We start from the raw sequence: 18,105 nt of genomic DNA, 5'->3' as shown, positions 1-18,105 counted from the left end.
CGGCTTCTAGCCCCTTCTTCTCTGCCCCCTCCGCCCAAGCCTTCTCTCCCAGCCTTCATTTGTGATGAAGAGGAGGAGGCTGGTAGTTCTGGGCTACCGGGAGAGGAAGCCGAGGGCTGCAGCTTTCAGGACCAGGGAGAGCGAGAGGAGGAGGGATCGGAGCTGACAGGAGGCTAGAGAGGGAAGGGAGGGGCCTGGCAGGAAACAGGCAGGGTAATAGGCATCCTCTCCTCCCTGCATCATCCTACTCTCCATCCATCCGTCTCAGGCCGCCCTTCCCGTCAGGGCCTTGGTGGGTAGTGGGGACAGGAGGGCGGGGGAGCGGCGGCAGAGCAGGAAGAGGCGGGGGAAGGGCAGAACCTCGGGCCGCCTCGCTTCCCTTCTGCTCCTCCAGTGCACCTGCCGCTCATCCGAGAGAGGGAATACACCTGCCGCTCCCTGAGAGGAGGGGAGGCCAGAGGCACCGCACCACCGCTCCTTGGGAGGAAGCGAGGCCGGGGGAAACACAGCCCCTCAACCGGGAGGAGGTGAGGCCCGGTGCTCCACACCACCGCTCCCTGGACACCACCGCACCCTGGGAGGAGGCAGGCTAAGGGGACGACAGCACCGCTCCCTGGGAGGAGGCAGGCTGAGGGACCACATCACCGCTCCCTGGAGGAACGGGGGAAGTGCCACACCACCACCTCTCTCTGGGAGTAGACAGGGGGACCATAGCAGCACTCCATGAGAGTAGGGGAGGCCAGGCCAAGCCCCACACAAGGGTACCATAGCCCCAGTACTCCCTGAGGACGAGGGGCGGCCGGGATACAGCACGACTGGTCCACGAGCACTGCAACGCCTCTCATGGACACCGAACTCCACTACCTTTGAAAAGAGGAGGCTGGAACACAGAAGCACTTCTCCCTGAGAGGAGGGGTTGCCGTTGACACTACATCACTACTCCCAGAACACAAGAGCCCCTTAACCGAGAGAAGAAAGGTCGAGCACACCTCATCATTGATAAAAGGAGGGAGAAGAAGCCGCGGATAGCACACCACCTTTCCTCCACACATCACTTCCCTGATACAACTCTAGTCCAGGGACAACCCACGACCAGTCCTTAGAGTCGGGGATTCCAGGGAGACTACAGCACTCTTCATGGAGAAGTGAAGACCAGAGGCAGGACACCTCGCCTCCGCAAAAAGGCAGCCCAGGAACACCACAACTCCGGGAATAAGGCAGGGCCTGGGGCGTCACACCACCTCTGCCAAGAGAAGGTAAGACCAGAGACACCAACACACCCCTTCCTGGGACAAGTGGAGACCTGGGACCACCACTGCCGGTGCATGGACATGAGATCACCTACCCAGGGAAGAGAGGTTGATGTTGCCTCCCTACCATCTCTGTAATGTGAAAGAATCCACCAGGGAAACCCCAAGCTGACTTCCAAGGCGAAGGGAACACCCAATGGTTGTTCCCAAGGAGAAGCGGAGACCAGGAAGAACCTGGAAAAAGCGGGTGCTGGGAGAACCCTACCCTACTCTTTAGGAGACGAGAGGCCTGTGTGCCCTCTCCTTGGGAATAGGGCAGAACAAGACCCATCATTCCACACTGCCCGGGACCACGGACTGATTGTCAGGAGGAGTGGGGGGGACTCAATACTTGTGAGGAAAGGGGAGAGCCCATCTGCTGAAGACGCGAAGGAAACGGCCAGGGAAGCGGCAACGTGACTGCTAAAGGAGAGGACAGTGAAAGAACATTGTTTAAGGCCCAAAGGACGGTGCACAGAAAAGCAGGAGCCCCGGTGGCATCAGAAGAGAAGGACGGTGACCAGGGAAGATGAAACTCGTGAGAATGTAAGAAGGACGGGCAGCTCAGCCGTGTGATCATAGCCTGCTTCCAAGTAAGCAACGCCAGAGCCGGAAGGGAGAGCTCCCCGGCTTCTTAAAGCCCCTAACAAGCTTTAAAGCCGAGGAGGTTGTGGCCGTGGAGGACGGGCCCCAGTCTGGGACCCAGGGAGGTTCTAAAGCGGCCTAGCAGCAGAGAAAAGCCACCAGCTGGGAGTGGCGCCAGGCCCGGGCTGTGCTGGGGCGGCAGCCACTGAAGCCCCCCGGGAGCTGGATCTGAGCTTCCCGGCATCCTGCTCTGGCGGAGGACGTCTGCGGCAGCGAGTGCGGCAAGACGCACGGCGGGGGCCCCGGCGCGAGCTCGGCGGAAGCAGCGTAGAGCGCGACAGGAGCCCGGCGCGAGCGCGGCGGAAGCTGCGAGGAGCCCAGCGCGAGCCCGGCGGGAACACGACGGAAGCCGCCAGGAGCGCGGCGGGCCACCGAACGGCGTCCCTCAGAAGCCTTCACCATCCATGTCTGCCGCCGGCAGCGACCAGGGGCTGCTCTAAAGGTAAGAGGTCTGTTGATGTTGTGACCCTACGAGGGGCGTATTGAGTCCTGAGCTCTCTGCTGGGTTCAAGCAGGGAGCATTCATGACCCATGGCACGTAATGCTAAGTCCAGATGAGGGGAGACATCGATGTGAACATGAATCCCATAATATAAAGCACCAGAAGTATCCCGCAATTAAGACACCCTGATTGCACATTTTTTTTTCATTAGGTTGCCATCATTTCGAAACTATGGTATCAGTACTGACTGTTATCGCAACCCTAACCTTTAAGGTCAACTGACCTCTGGTTCTTCTTCTTTTATGCTAACCGTTGCACCTTTTAGCAACTGCAACCCTAACACGCACTCTTGACCTTTGTAACCCTTCCCCTTAAACTCTACCTACCTCTAGCCATGTGCTCTAACCCATGCTCCATTACTAACACTAACAGACACCCTCACTCTCTCCCTCAGGCTACTCTCTAGCTAGCTATCCCTCTGTCCCAGGGCCCTTACCCAATACTTACAATAACCTTTTGCCTTCCCATATCGTCAATTCTGTTCTCTAGCCGTACCCCATAACTAATCTTTACCCTAACCATCACCTTTACAGTCTATCTACTCTTAACTCTTTGTTTCTCCTAACCCTTGCTCATGCTTAAATCTTACCTTAATCATTTACCTTATCCTGGCCTTTACCCCTAAGCTGTACATATGCCTAACCACAATTCTGTCCCCCAGCCCGTACCCAATCCTTACCTTAACATTTACCCTTATGCTGTACCTATCCCCAACTCCAGTTCTTTACCCTAGCCTTTGTCTCCATATATAACCACAACCATTACACTTTCTGTAACACAACCTTAAACCCTAATCCTATTTTGAATACCTACTTTATCCCTAATTTTATTCCTCACACTTTAGTTGATGTTACATTACTTTTTTGTATTGAAAATGTACATTGTCTTAAGGTCCTACTTGTTTTACTGTAAGCTTTTTTATTGTGGAATTTCTTCATTTCGAATATGTGGTTGTTGTTTTTATTTGCCATAGTTACTTCATTTTCATATAATGCCCCTTCCCCATCGGATCCAAAACTGTTGCCTTCTAGTAACTAGCATTCTACAGTCAAGCTGCATATGTTAGGTTTATGATGATTCTGGTTCACGATTATTCTACATAAAGCATTCTACTCTCCTGTGGTTAGGTTCAATCTCTATACATGTGTCACTATAATAACAAGTGACCCTTTCCTGGGGACAGCTACCCTATAGGTAACGAAAAAGACCTCCTGGCAGATGGATATTAGCTCTGCAGCGACCACTATAATGTTAAGGTTCAAGCGTACCTTCCGCATAGAGAACAATGCATTGATAAGGTTACAAGCGTACCTGCTCCTTAGCGAATGTACTGTCTTGAGGTCACAAGAGATTAATACATTGTTCCAGTGACAAATATACCTGCCGTGTAGAGATGGGTACAGTGTTAAGGAGGTAACCAGTCTACTTGTTTCATAGGGTACTAATACACGTTTCAGGATAAATGATTGTTATTATTATTAAGCGTTCTTATATAGCGGTCGATTACCCGTAGGCATCTCGGTGCTTGCCTTGGGAAGCCATCCAGGTTTTTCCCTGTGAGATACCCGTACTGGGCATCCCCAAGGTGAAAGCCAGGCATCCCGCCGCGGGGGGGCTGTAGTGGAGATTAAGCAAGCTAATGCCCAGAGCTGCAGAGTGTGAACCTGTGACTTGAGTAGGCACCGAAATGAGAATTATCGAGTCTGTGGATATTTGAGCTCAAGACCCTGCCGTGTCGGGAATTGAACCCTGGTCCCGGGTCTGACCTCTGCTTCAGGGTCTGCCGCCTCTAACCAGTGAGCCACACTTCTCCACTATGTGCCATAATGATAGAAGGTATTCACATAACATGCATTGCTGCCCCACAGAGATCAATACAGTGTCTAAGTAGCACAATATCTACCTTGTAGTAAATAACACAGTGTTCGGGTCAAAGGGATACTAGCCTTGCAGGGACCTAAATAGTGATCAGGTAATCAGTATCCCTTCCCTGAAAACAATGTGCAGGTAAGAAAGGCACAAATACATTAGGGACTGATGCATTCTGTTATAAGAAGTGTACCTTTACCATAGGGCTGATAGAGTGACAAGTGTACCTGCTCTGCAATAACCAATAGAGTGTTTAGGAAAGAAGGGAACCTGCTTTTAAGAGACAATACCATCTTCAGGTAACACATATAACTGCTCCATAGGGACCGATCTGTAGTTCAGGTCATAAGGACACTAGCCTGCAGGTTCCAATATGTTGTTTGGGAAGAACTGTACCAGATACACAGAGACGGATACATCGCTAGTATAGACGTGTACGTGCCCTGCAGGGTTTGAGGCAGGCATTCTGATAAAAAGCATACCAGCAACAGACATAACCTTGATGTAAAGAAATAACCAATTATGCTTTAATCACAATTTTTAGAATCTCACAAATATTTAATAAAATGCATATAAAATACCAGTGATATTTGTTAATATAGTTTACCATCTATTGGACCAGATAGATCGTCAAAACCATTTGGTCCTTAAATAACATAGAAAACAACAGTATACAATCCGAGTTCTAAAAACGTTATTGTATCGATGTAGCATTTTGTTGGCTCATTGACCTGTATCCCACCTTCTTCAGGACCAATCACTGAATTAAAATTATTGATATTCTCCAGGATTTCATATCATGTATATTGAAGGTGAAGGGAGAAACAACAAAGTCGACATTGCACCCTGCGTGGGTGCCATGCCAGCCAGCACTGCATTAATGCATAGGTAAGTCATCCCTATAGCAGGCCTACCAGCCCTAAGACAGGGTGTACTAAGCCACAGGTGAGGGCATATCTGCATGAGAAGATATGCCCCTACAATATTGGTGTCCATTCCTTAATACTGTAAGCACCAGTGAAGCCATAGAGAGTACATGGGCTGTAAACCTGACAACTCGAGTTCCACAGCACCATGATGGCTTCACTGAACTCAGGAGTGTTTGGTACCAAACTACTCTTATCAATACATCCACACTGATGCCAGTGTGGGATTTATTGTACTATGTACCTATAGAGCACCTCAGAGGTGCCCCCTGAAAACCTACCAACCCTGGTGTGGTCTTTAACTGGCTGTAGGCAGCCAGCCACCACCAGACATGTTTCTGGAACCCTGGTTAGAGAGCTCCTTCTCGCTGGGACCAGAATCATTGCACATCCTGGGCACCTCCTCCCCTTAGATGGGCCTGTGCTCGAAGGGGGAAGCTTCAAAGGCCTGCCACCTTTGTAATGCAACCCCCCAGCCTCTGCTGCTAGCAGCAGATGGCAGCCCCTGGTTTACTCCCTCACGTTTGGGTGGGAAAACCGCCAAGAATACTTAGGAGAGTAGGAGGTGTGCTCACCTCTGTCAACTCTACCCTTAAAGTGGGGGAGGGTAAGGCAAAGAACATCTTTCATTCCCTGCCATCCTGAAGATGGGGGGACCTCTCCAATCAGGATTAGGTCTATGGCCCCTCCCACAGGATGGTGGCAATATAGTCTGTGTGGTCACACCAGGTAAGGTAATATTTTTGGCCCTACCTAATACTCCTTTAAAACACCTCCTAAATATTTAGGTGGATCCCCCAAACCCAGAATCTGTGATGACATAAGAAGTAAAAAGACATCCCTGCAGAGAAGACTGAAGACGAATGCCTTGCCCCCAGCCCTATCTGCTTGTCTTTAGCTTCAGCGAACCTGCAACCTGTCTTGTAGCCAGCGACCTCTGAAAACCCTGGAAGGGCTGCTGCCTTCGAAAAAGAGCCCAATCTCCAGTGGACAGCGGTCCTGTCCAGAAGAAACCAACTCCAAGGGCTCCAGATCCAGAGGGAACTGCAATCCCTGCCAACTCTGCCCCGACACCCACAGCCTGAGTCTGAGTGACTCATCTGTGTGGTGAAGTCTCCCCTGCGAACCTGACCTTCTTTCGAGCATTGTCTGACCTCTCCTGATCTCCATGGGGGCACCTGCAGTGTTAATCTAGAGCACGGGTACTCATAGTGGCGGCCCGCAGACCTTGCAGACATCGTACCCGTGATTCAAAAAAGCATTTTTAAAGAGTGTGTGTAACCCGAGCGAGACTCTGAGAGACTCAAAGGGGGACCGAGGTGAAAAGGGAGGACGTGGCGGCAAAGGTTCAAAGGGGGAAAAAGGTCACAGGGGCATTGATGGACTGAAGGTGAGTTGCGTAACCAAAGCTTAAAATTAAAAGCGAATATTATAAAAAACAATGTTTGTTTACTTTGCCACAGGGCGCCCCGTGAAAGCTGTAAAACCCTTCTGTGCATGGCTTCGTTCGCGTAGTCAAGGCAGCGAGGGAGAGGGAGCTTGAGGGATTATTAAGTGGGGTTGGGGCATGCATGTGAATGGCAGTGGGAGGGGTGTTTGTGAGGGAGAGCGCGAGGCCGAGCGAGGGAAAGAGTGTGTGAGGGTGGAAAATGCGTAGGGGTGCTTGAGAGAGTGCGAGGGTGTCTATGTGGTGGAAGTGAGTGGTGGGTGTGAGGCTTGGAGAGAGAAGAGTGAGGGTAAGCTTGAGGGATGAGGGGGTTGGGCGTGAGGGGAGAGCAGGTGGCAGTGTATAATGTGGGGGAGGGTGTGGCAAACGTAGATTGGTGGTTGTGTGTGAGGGTGTGTATGTGGTGAAAGTGAAAGATGAATGGATGTGAAACTGGCTGAAGGAGAGAGGAAGGGTGAGCTTGAGGGGCGAGGTGGGGTTTGAGTGTCAGGGTTGAGCACACATAAATTGGTGAGTGGGTGTGTGATGCATGTGGTGGAAGCGAGAGGTGGATGAGGTAGTTTGTGCGGTGCCGTTTTGTAGGTTCGTGTTAGGGCCGAGGATGGAGGTAGGTTCTTTATGAGAGAACACAGCATGTGAACCTGGGGGACACAGCAATTGGCAGTACTTAATTTGAGCCGGTGGGGGCCAGCTGCACTCATTTTTGGGAACAAGTACTTGTTTTTATGTAGTGCTTGCTATCAGGTCACCATGTCACCCAATGTAACTGTACTCAATTTCTCTACCTGAGTCACCCTGACAAAAAACGCCTGTGTGACCTGTAACACACTACCTAATGTGTAGGCCCTGTCTATATAGCATGGGTGATCATCATCTCTGTCTCTCAACAAATCGTTTGCTCGGCATCCACTCCTGCAATAAATTCTCTTTTCACATCCATACATGCCGTTTCTTGGCCGCGGCTTCCCCCTGCCTATAAGAAGAAAGAGTGATTCACACAGAAGTCAGCAGTGGAGACCGCGAGCCTCAGCGCCTACCCTATACTCCCCGGTGCCCCCCTCCCTCCCCTCCTTCCATCACCTCACAGTCCACGCAGGCCCTGCCAAAATAGTATCTCAGAATTAATGTGGGCACTGGGCAGACATTAAATGTCGCTAACAGCAGTTGCCACATTACAGTTTGACAAGAAATCCGTCACAAGCTGTTGGAGAGATCTGATAATGGTTTACTATACGAAATATGATATCAAACAAAAACATAAAACAACGAGTGAAAGGGGCGTCTCGTTCATTTTGCAGATGCAAAAATGAGTTCCCTCATCCTGCAGAATGAGGGAAGGGGAGTGAGGGTGAGGGAAGGGGAGTGAGGGAGAGGGGAGGAGAGAGGGAAGGAGAGGGAGAGGGAGGGAGAGGGAGGGAGAGGGAAGGAGAGGGAAGGAGAGAGAGGGAGTGAGACAGTCAGATTCAGGGAGAGAGAGAGAGAGGGAGTGAGAGGGAGTGAGACAGAGAGAGAGGGAGAGAGAGAGGGAGGGAGAGAGAGGGATGGAGGAAGACAGAGAGAGAGAGAGATAGAGGGAGGGAGACAGAGAGAGAGAGAGAGAGAGAGAGAGAGAGAGGGATGGAGGAAGGGTGACAGAGAGAGAGAAAGAGAAATGTGTGTATGCTGGGTCTGGTGGCTCAGTGGACGAAGGCGTCCGCTGCAGGGACCTGTGTTCAACCTCATGGTCACAGTTTTTTTTGTTACTCTAACCCCGCCCCCTCCTCCACTGACACCGCCCCCACCGGTGCGATCCTCGGACACAAACCAAACTGTAAATTGGGCCCCGAGAGAAAGTTTGTGAGTAGCCATGATCTAGAGGCTACCCCGACCGCGACTGGCTTCGGTAGGAAGACTCTGACATTGAAAGGCATTCCTGCACCCGAAGCCCCTGTGCCTTGGTGAGCTGAACAGGCGGTGCCCCTATGACTGACCCTTTACATTTTTACTTACCTCTGCTGTCGTTCTCCCCCCTTCAACCTCCGGTGCCATGCCGGCAGCCTGTTTTCCAAAACAAGAATTCCCATTGAGAAACATCGGGTGCCCGACGTCAAAATTGCACCTTGCACCTAGCCGCCCCTGTGCCACTGATGGTGTATGTTTGGTGCGGCTTTGTGGCCCCCCCCTGTGCTTAACATAACTCCCAAAGCTTGGCCCCTGCAACCAATTTTATTTGCAAGCAGTGTGGCTTCAGGCACCCCCTGTCTCCATTGAAAAGCATTGGGCCGAACACTGATTTTGACCTCTGCACCTAGCCGCACCTGTGCCGCTGGTGGTGCAGTTTTGGTACTCACCTGACTCGTGCTGACCTTTGGTCCAGAAGACTGGAATTGTAAGTGTGTTACTTACCTGTCTAATCGCAATATTGATTTCCCCATATGGTAACATTGAGCTGTGCTGAAAAGTTTGTAAGTTTCGACTTCTCAAAGTGAAAAATATTTTTATTAAAAAACGAACTTACCTTATTGTGAAGATCTTGATCTTAAATTAAAGTACAAAATATAGTTTTCTAAAGTTGGTCTGGAACTCTTTCTTGAGTTGTGTGCCCATTATTGGTCAATGTTGTGCAATAAATGTCTTACACTCCTCTGTGTTGGGCCTAAGGCTGCTCGCCCACCTTGCCATTAATAGAGCACTTTGGGTTTTACATTGAGCCCTGTATACACTCTTTGGGAACCCCTGGACTCTCTGCTCAGTATAACCACCTAGTTGCAATACCATATACAGAGCCAGCTTCCAACAGAGAGAGGTCTAGTTTTTGAATTATTGTTCTGAAGTCTTCTCCTGGGAGAAAAGATTTCATAGTTTTTCAAGAGAGACAGAACCAGGCTGTTTTGGCAATATGTTCCGTCATTGGTATGAGTCATTTTCTGTTATTCGGAGTATAGAACCCATTAAGTTTAATTCCTAAAGCAATGACTGAAACAAAGAATCTTTGGCATTGTTGGCAAACAAGAGAGCTTTGGTCTCCATGGGTTCTAGCATCAGGTAGTGTTTTGACATCTAGGGTTGGATGCTTTGTGGCAGGCTTTGAATGTCTTTATGTTGTTGGTTAAGGTGAGTTTGAGGTAGAGTTTGTTGCCATGCCAGAAAATAAAATACCATTACAATTAATGCTACAGGCTGTTTCCATTATGTTAGGGGGTAATTAAATAAACATAAAAGTACTGCTCTAATATTCAGTCAAGTGGCACCCTTTATTAAGTAGTTACATAACTAGTCAGATTTCTGCTCAATATGCTAGATGATCAGGAATAATAACGGATGATCAAATAGGCCAATGCAGTTCATTGTGCTTGTGACGCTCCGCGCATCCAACATCTGTTTAGGATGCCAGGGTTGTTACTTTGGTTTAGATTTTTAATACCCTCACTTACTGGTCTTACAGAATCAGTCCCCATCTAGTACAATTATCCAGCTGCAGTCAGTGTAATCATGTAATTGTGCTCATCAACCCATTGTAATGTGTAGTGCATTGGTGTGTACAGCTCCATAACATACAAGTTCTTGCAATCCTTAAGTAGGTAAATCACCATAGCATCACCTATATCAACATTGTTCCTTCGCCTCTCCATTTCACCCCTCTCTTTCTGTTTCACCTTTCACGGAGCTTTGTTGCCACCTGACACTCGTATTTTGACCTGATTGCCCTGCTGGGAAGCCTGCCTCCCCACCGAGCCGCTTCTGCTGGTGTGAGCGCGTTCTGCAACCGGCAGAACCTGTCATTGCTCCCAGCCGGAGGACTCCGTGGGTTGAGCTGCGAGGGGAGTGTTCGACGAGGAAACCGACCGGGGGACTGCGAGGCCCAGCATTCCTCAGGCAACGCAGCTGGTGCCTCTTCCCCCGGCGGCCACGCCCACCGCCTCTACGTACATTATAGACGCTATCTCCACCACGACGCGGGACGTGCGCGGGACGGCGTCCGGGGCGAAGACCGGGCAAAGAGCGGGCCGTTTGAGGCCGTTCGAGACGGGCAGAGACTGGACTGGGCCACACCCTTTGACCCCAACTTTGCCCTTTAACTTCACTGGATGTGAGCCAACCCTAGAGTATGTCAACTCGTGAGTTAAGGAGCAGAGCAGCGAAGGGCAAGCTGAAAAATGGAACACTAGACGATTTCATTACTAGGACCAACATTGCAATAGATACGGAAATTAATAAAATGCAGCGCAGGGTTTCAAATGAATTAGAAGCAGCAAGAAGGCTATCCCAGGAACTGACTATGGCCAAAAAATCCTCCCTAGGGCACATTGCTTTTGCTAGAACACCTGATTGTTTAACTGGCCCAACTCCCACAGTGATTGCGACACAGGCCGATATCCACCAGCCATTAGCAACCACGCTATGTACACCTAAGGTGGAGTGCGTACAAGAAACTCCCGCCGGTCTAAATCACTCAATAGGCGGGGAGGTGGGGCCCGATCTAACACGCGAGGGGGCCCTCTCGGAGGAGGTACCAAATGCCAATTTGATGGGAAAGATTGGGGAGTTTTTCCATACCCCGCTAAAGGGCCCAAATCATAAAAGAAAACGAAATTATACCTCTGCCTATTCGAGGAAAAAGGCCAAGGTAGCAACGGCCCAACTACCCTCTCAGGCACTTCCCCAGATACCCCTTGAACCTTTAATGAGAAACATGTGTCCACCTAACCTAGACATAGAATCCAGCCCTGTAAAACTGGTGGGTAAATGCGACCCAGATAAATCTGCAGATAGCGAGAATGGTGGGGTCCCACTTTGCACTATAAAAGGGAAGGACGTGGAATTCTTGTCAATTGTGTGGGGAACATTAAAAAAACTTTTAAACCCCCTTGAAGCTAGATTAATAAGAATAGAAACGCAGTTGCTTGAGATGGAAAAAAGTATTCTAAATGTAGCCACCCTTAGTATATCAGATAACAAACCAACTTGTCGATCGCCCATTACTAATATCTCACCATCATCACCATCTATCACCACACCACTCCCTGTTGTCACCCTGTCAGAAGCCTTGAAACCTAAACCTATCCCAAAACCTCGGCATAAGGGTGTTACAGGCATTACTGTTCACAGGGTAGCGGTGGATGTAAATCAGCAGGTGGCTCCCCACGCTCCGGCGCCGATAGCCGCGACTACCCAGAGGGTCACTAAGCACAATAACACCCACCCTACAATACAGAGAGTAAAATCTAATACAAATTACTATAGGGGTTACGTTGAACTTCCCCCTGATGTAAGGCCTTACGTAGTTGTGTTAACAGGGATGCCGGAACTGTTATACCATCAGCAGGAAGATTATGGGACATTAAAAAACAAAGTGATGCACTGGCTTAACGTCAATAGGCCAATACCCAACCACCTGAGAAGCAATATCCTCATGGTGCGTCGGGTACCCTGGATAGGGATCACGCATAAGTCTATCAACGGCGAATGTGTAATCGTTTCATTTGGGGATCCCAACACTGCACACTATATTCACTCCTGGAATAGCAATAGCCCAAACTCGCCTATTGCATGTAGACCCTTAACCTATTTTTACCCTCCACGTTCACACTGTAACATAGGAGGGAATTGGAGCCGGATCCCGGAGAGAAAGGGTGTCCAGGGTGGGCTCTACAATAATTGGCCAAGTGCACATGGTGGGTGGTCAGGAGTTCCTGTCCACAATAGATTTGGGTGCCTCGAGGAAGTAGACTGACTCATTTGCAGGTCTACTAACACACTACCAGCAGTAGATATAGCTAGTTGCTCTATCTATCGCCTGGGCCGACATGCTTCCTCTTCTCCACATCCCCAATCTGGAGATTGTAATGAAACCTCAGATGAGAATAGGCACAAAGGTGGCTTTACCCCTGATCACCCTGTAGCCATTACAAATATTTTAACATCTTCAATTATTGAGTCATCCAATATTAACACAGACAAAGTTAAATCAGACAAAAGCATAAAGGATAATTCCCTTGTCGAGGTGACGTTAGGATTAACCTCCACGGCAAAGGAAGGCATGATTTCACACTCCCAAGGTCAGCCTAGGGTAAGCAGGCCTGCTCTGGTAACCAACGACACTGATAAGATGGTGACCCCACGCTCACTTTCCATACTTTCTTGGAACATTGCAGGGCTGGCAAATAAAATAGACTCCCCTGAGTGGGAGGAACTAGTAGAAGGCTACGACATATGCTTGTTCCAAGAAACATGGGCCAGGGAAAAACAGTTTCATACGGGATATGCTTCCTTTGAAATTCTGGCCAATTGGGGAGGGAAGGGACGACCATCTGGGGGTCTCTTGATCTGGGTGGCGTCTCACCTTGGTTGTAGGGCATCGCTCTGTGAAACCAACTCAGCGGACTTCCAGTGCGTTGTTTTGGAATGGCCACATGGTGAAAGTATAGCACTGGTCAACGTATATTCAAGAGCGGTAGGGATAGCAGGTACCTCGAGAACAATTGAGGATCTAGCATTTTTCCTCGATTCCGCCAGCCTATGCTCCACACTCATAGTGGGGGGAGACTTCAACACCCAATATGAGCCTCTTCCGGATCATCTACTGGGTGTCACAAGCGAAGAGGATGATCTCTGGGGGATCCCCACTTTGGTGGCTCCATCCGTAAAAGCTTGGTCACCTATCGCCACCCAAATAACCTCTCTAACGCTCTGTCACTCGCTTAGGGCTTGTAATGGTCGAACTGAAGGAGATATTCCACCAAAATATACCTTCAATAGACCAGGCTACGAGTCACGAATAGATTACGTCATGGTTTCGGCGAAGGATTGGGATAAGGTGGAGGACTTTAGGGTAGTCGCCAGGAACGATAGTGACCTCAATGCACTCTCACTGAGACTTGCGGTCCGGGGACTGTCCATTGGTATGGAAGAAGAAAACGCAGCACCCCCAGCTCCCCTGGTCTTAAATAGCAATAGACGTAGAATTAAATGGTTGAAACTCCTAAAGAACCCAATTAACATCCAAAGGTTGTATGCAGCAGTGGTCCTCACGCTAGAGAAGGTTGAGGCTCTCACCCCGCAGTTAGCTCTAGAAGAAGCTGAGGTATTTAATACCACCCAAACCACTTTGGCTGAGCTCTCTGGACTCGGGGTTATCCATTCTGAGTTATGCTCTAACCTAATAGAAGTATTGAACCCGGTGGCCAGGACGAAGAAATCCAGGAAGAAAAGAGCCTCGTGGTTCAATGCTTCCTGCAGGAGAGCAAAGGCCGCCCTATTAGAGTCACTTAAAACAAGGGATAGTCCAACAAAGATCAGGGAAAAACGCCTAGCTTATAAGGCCACCTTTCGCACTGCTAAAATAGAGTGGGATGAGGAAAATTGGTTAGAAATGACTGCTGCCCTCGCAACCCGAGATAGCCGAAAATTCTGGCAAATTGTCAAGCACGGATCAGCTGAACCCCTAGTTGCAGTTGAGGCAAATATAGCACCCACTGTTTGGGAGGATCATTTCAAAAACTTGTATAGATCATATAACCCGGACCAACCGGCGACTCCACTGGAGCTCACTACGGGCCAAGTTACTGAAAGTGTAGCTCCCATGGATGGATTCACTGTGGAGGAAGTTACCAAGGCCATCTCGGGGCTGGCCCCTGAAAAGGCGCCAGGCCTCGATAGGCTTCCAGGAGACCTATACAAGCACAAAGTCAAAATCTGGGCCCCATATCTTAGGGTGCTGTACAATGCAATTCTGAATGGCATGGCGATCCCCCCCCACTTGGCTGGGGGCAGAGATAGTCCCTATCTTCAAAAAGGGTTCTCCTCTGCTCCCGGTCAATTACAGGCCAATAAGCCTGATGAACGTTTTGCAAAAGCTATTCGCCAGGCTATTGTTGGATCGTCTGTTGGAATGGACGATGGAATACGACATACTGAGTCCTTTCCAAGCAGGCTTTAGAGAGAAGGTCTCAACGATAGATCAGGTCTTTCGGCTTGCCCTCATTCACTGGAAAACGGTACAGTTGGGGGGTGGCAGCCTCTATACTGTATTTGTGGACCTGAGGGCGGCCTTCGACCTGGTCCCTCGTAGAAAACTCTGGGAGGTGCTGGCCAAATTGGGGGTCCCTAGGGGCCTGTTGGAGATGATTATTCACCTCCACACTGCCAACTTTGCGCAGGTAAGGTGCGGCAAGGAGGGTGCCCTATCGAATAGGTTCCCCGTTGACAGGGGGGTAAGGCAGGGTTGTGTGCTTGCACCAACCCTGTTTTGCCTCTATGTCAACGGGGTTATCGCCCACCTGAATGGGGTGGTCGACTCTGATGCCCCCAAGCTGGCGGGAACTAGAGTGCCGGCGATCAAGTTCGCCGATGACACTCTACTGTTGTCAAAGTCTACAATGGGCATCCAGCGAGTACTCGACGGCTTTGTGGGTTTTTGCGGGGAATACGGTCTAGAAATTAACATCCTAAAGACCAAATTTATGGTATTTAATCCCCCCCCAAATATCCGTTTTACCCCTAGTATTGGACAAAGCAGACTGGAAAGGGTGAGAACCTTTGAGTACCTGGGAATTACCTTAAATGAGAGAATGTCCTGGTGTACCCATCAAGAGAAAGCACTCCTCAAATTGACTCAGTTTTCGGGTGGTACCATTAAGCTCGTGTGCAATAATAAGTCATCCATCCGTCCTGTTGGTCCACCTGTAAAGATTTACAGGGCACAGGCTAGGGGGGCTGCCATGTATGGTTGTGAGCTTTGGGGCCATGTATCCTCTCAGGATTTGATGAAAGAGGAGAACAGGTTCATTCGGAGGATTGTAGCCCTTCCCCCTAGTACCCCTCTTGTCCCCTTAAGGCTAGATCTTGGATTGCGACCCCTTGACGAAGAACTGGCTTTTAGACCGTTGGCATACTGGCGTAGGTTATGGTCAGTTCCGGAACTGATCAGCTACAGACAAGGACTTCAGGAGGTGCTCGCAATGCCCAATGCGGGGGAAATTAAATGGTTGAAATTTATTAAAACCGAGTTGGAGGGTTTGGGTCTCTTGAAATTGTGGTCTGACCCCCTATCCACCTGCCCACTTTTCCCCAAAAAGACACTGGCAAAGGTATATTATGATAGCAAACTAATGGCATTGTACCGTCGCCAAAATCATGGGACATTAACAGAGACATTTTTATGCACTAAGGACATCTACAGTTTTGAGCCAATGTTAGATAACTTATATCCCTCCTTGCTTAGGAAACTCTACCTACAATGGAGACATGGGTCCCTCCCACTACGAGTATTTACAAGTAAGTGGAGCGAACATGTAAACAGTGTTTGTCCAGCATGCAAACTGACTGATGAGTCCGAGCTCCATATAACCTTTTTTTGCCCAGTATACCATGAGATACGTAAGAAATGGATCGTCCCTTTGTGTCGAAACCTGGGATTTGTAGACTGTCTAGCCGCTTTTAGAGTTCTTAAAACAGACTTGTAGAAACACATTGTATTCACAGTAGCCAAGTACTTAGGTGCCGTGTGGTTTCTGAGGACAAAATGCACTAAGGCCGTCCAGTGACCATAACATATATAATGTGATGAAATTCCTTGAAATGTATTGAATGGATTTGTAAAGTATAATTATGTTTTAACTGTTTTAATGGAATATTGTATCGTCTTTTATGGTGACAATTTTTACCGAAATAAAGAATAAAGAAAGAAAGAAGTTTCACCTTTCTCTACTTCACGTCTCTCTCTTTCCTCACGGTCGTGTTGTATCTATTCAGCACCTCACTGATCTCTAAATCCCTGACTGTCTCTCTACAGCGTTTCTCTTCCCACTCTTATCTCTGACTGTCTGTGCCAACCCTCTCTCTCTGTAGCCCCATCTCTTTCTCTTCCTCACCTTTCTTTCTCCTATGCTCTTTCTTTCTGAATTTCTTTCTCTCTTTTCTTCATCTTACTTCTTCTCCCTCATCTCTTTCTACATTTCAGCGTATCTACCCCAACTCCAGCTCAACCCTCTCTACTTTGCCTCTTTCTATACCCAATGCCTCCGTAGATTTCACCACCTTCTGTACATTGCTATTTGCCTTAGATCTCTCAATTCTCACTTTGCAAATTCTCTCTACATCATCACTCTGTACCTTGCATCTCTATATTTCTCTCACTACCTCATGCCTTTCCGTCCTCCCTCCCCCTATGTCTCATTCCTATGCATACCCCCTCTCTTATTTTGTCCACATTATCTCTAGTTCTCGCATTGTATAACCTGCCTGTATCTCTACTTCTTTTGTGCTCCCTACTTCTATACCTGTCTTTCTCTCTCTTTATCTATGTCTCTCCTTACCTCACTTATCGCTTTCCCTCGACTCTGTTTTTACTTTCTTTGTACCCCTACTTTACTCCTTTACCTCCCTTACCTGAACTTTCAGCTGATTTTGGTTTTCGCCTTTTCTAAAAGTTTAATGTATAGTTCAATATTGTGTGGCATCTGGATGGGGTTGCATTAACTGAAAACTGGTAACAAATTCAAAGTTGTTCCGTACTAGAGACCCCAAAACGTGTCTTGCCTGGTGCACCAAAATCCTTACAATGCTACTGCTTCAATCTCCTTTTATTTATACGAATACTACTTCCTACCATCTTTCTGCCAACCCTTTTTTGGTTCCTGGCCATCTACATTAAATAGCACAAGCAGTGGCCTGGTCCAGAGGTGGACTAGAGACGAGCGCTAGCCAGTAGTTTTTCTTTGGCTTCAAGAGCCGGAGTATGGCGCAGTGTGAGGCCACTGCACAGTTTGTCTATGTATCAGCTGCATTTTAATAATGGTAAGTATACTAAAAGCCCATCAGCAAATAATGGATTCTGCAAATGTAATTTGTTTTTCTACAAAGAAAACCCTTTTCTCAATTGATCTATCTTTTTGTGTGTGCATTTTGTGCCTATTTTCATAGAAAAAAGCTGGGCTTGCGCTGCCTCTTCTTAACCAAAAACAAACATTTGGCTGGGACATCATTTTCTCTCCATCTTCATACAGCAAATAAACGTGGCTAATTTCATGTATCTAAGCTACGGTCTAGTGGAAGAGAGTGAGTTGCATTAGATCACACAGTTGGGTAACAGCTGGGTAAAGCGTGTAGCTGGGGTTACAACGCATGCTTCCTGCACCAGGATCTTGACGACTTAGTCACTAACCAGGTGTCCACATACCCTTAACCCCTGAACCCTGTTACCCTGACATAGCACATGAATGCCCAAAGCATAAAATACACCTGCCACACATAACTAGTTTTACCCACACTTTGATGTCACCCACTGTTAGCATCTCACCTGCGCCCATTCTCTCACTTCGAACTATATTCTGACATGTGCCTTTCACTTGGCAATAGCGTGCCATCGCACTTTGTCTTTACAGACACTGTTGTCACTTCTGGGCCTTTGTTTGACTTCCTAATGCATTGTAGCTCTTGTAGTCTTGC

General features: G+C 48.6%; 1 protein-coding gene across 1 annotated transcript in view; it reads left to right on the top strand.

The window, feature by feature from the left end:
- Positions 1-493: 493 nt before the first annotated feature.
- The window catches only part of GABBR1 (gamma-aminobutyric acid type B receptor subunit 1), a 685,831-nt gene continuing 668,219 nt past the window's right edge, over positions 494-18,105 (top strand). The window contains exon 1 of the mRNA XM_078645697.1: positions 494-2,376. The gene's annotated coding sequence lies outside the window, so the exon portion shown is untranslated. The remainder of the gene's footprint in view (positions 2,377-18,105) is intronic.

This window comes from Lissotriton helveticus, chromosome 5_1 (genome assembly GCF_964261635.1).
Source record: "Lissotriton helveticus chromosome 5_1, aLisHel1.1, whole genome shotgun sequence".
Classification (NCBI taxonomy): domain Eukaryota; kingdom Metazoa; phylum Chordata; class Amphibia; order Caudata; family Salamandridae; genus Lissotriton; species Lissotriton helveticus.
This window is presented reverse-complemented; position numbering and strand designations above follow the sequence as displayed.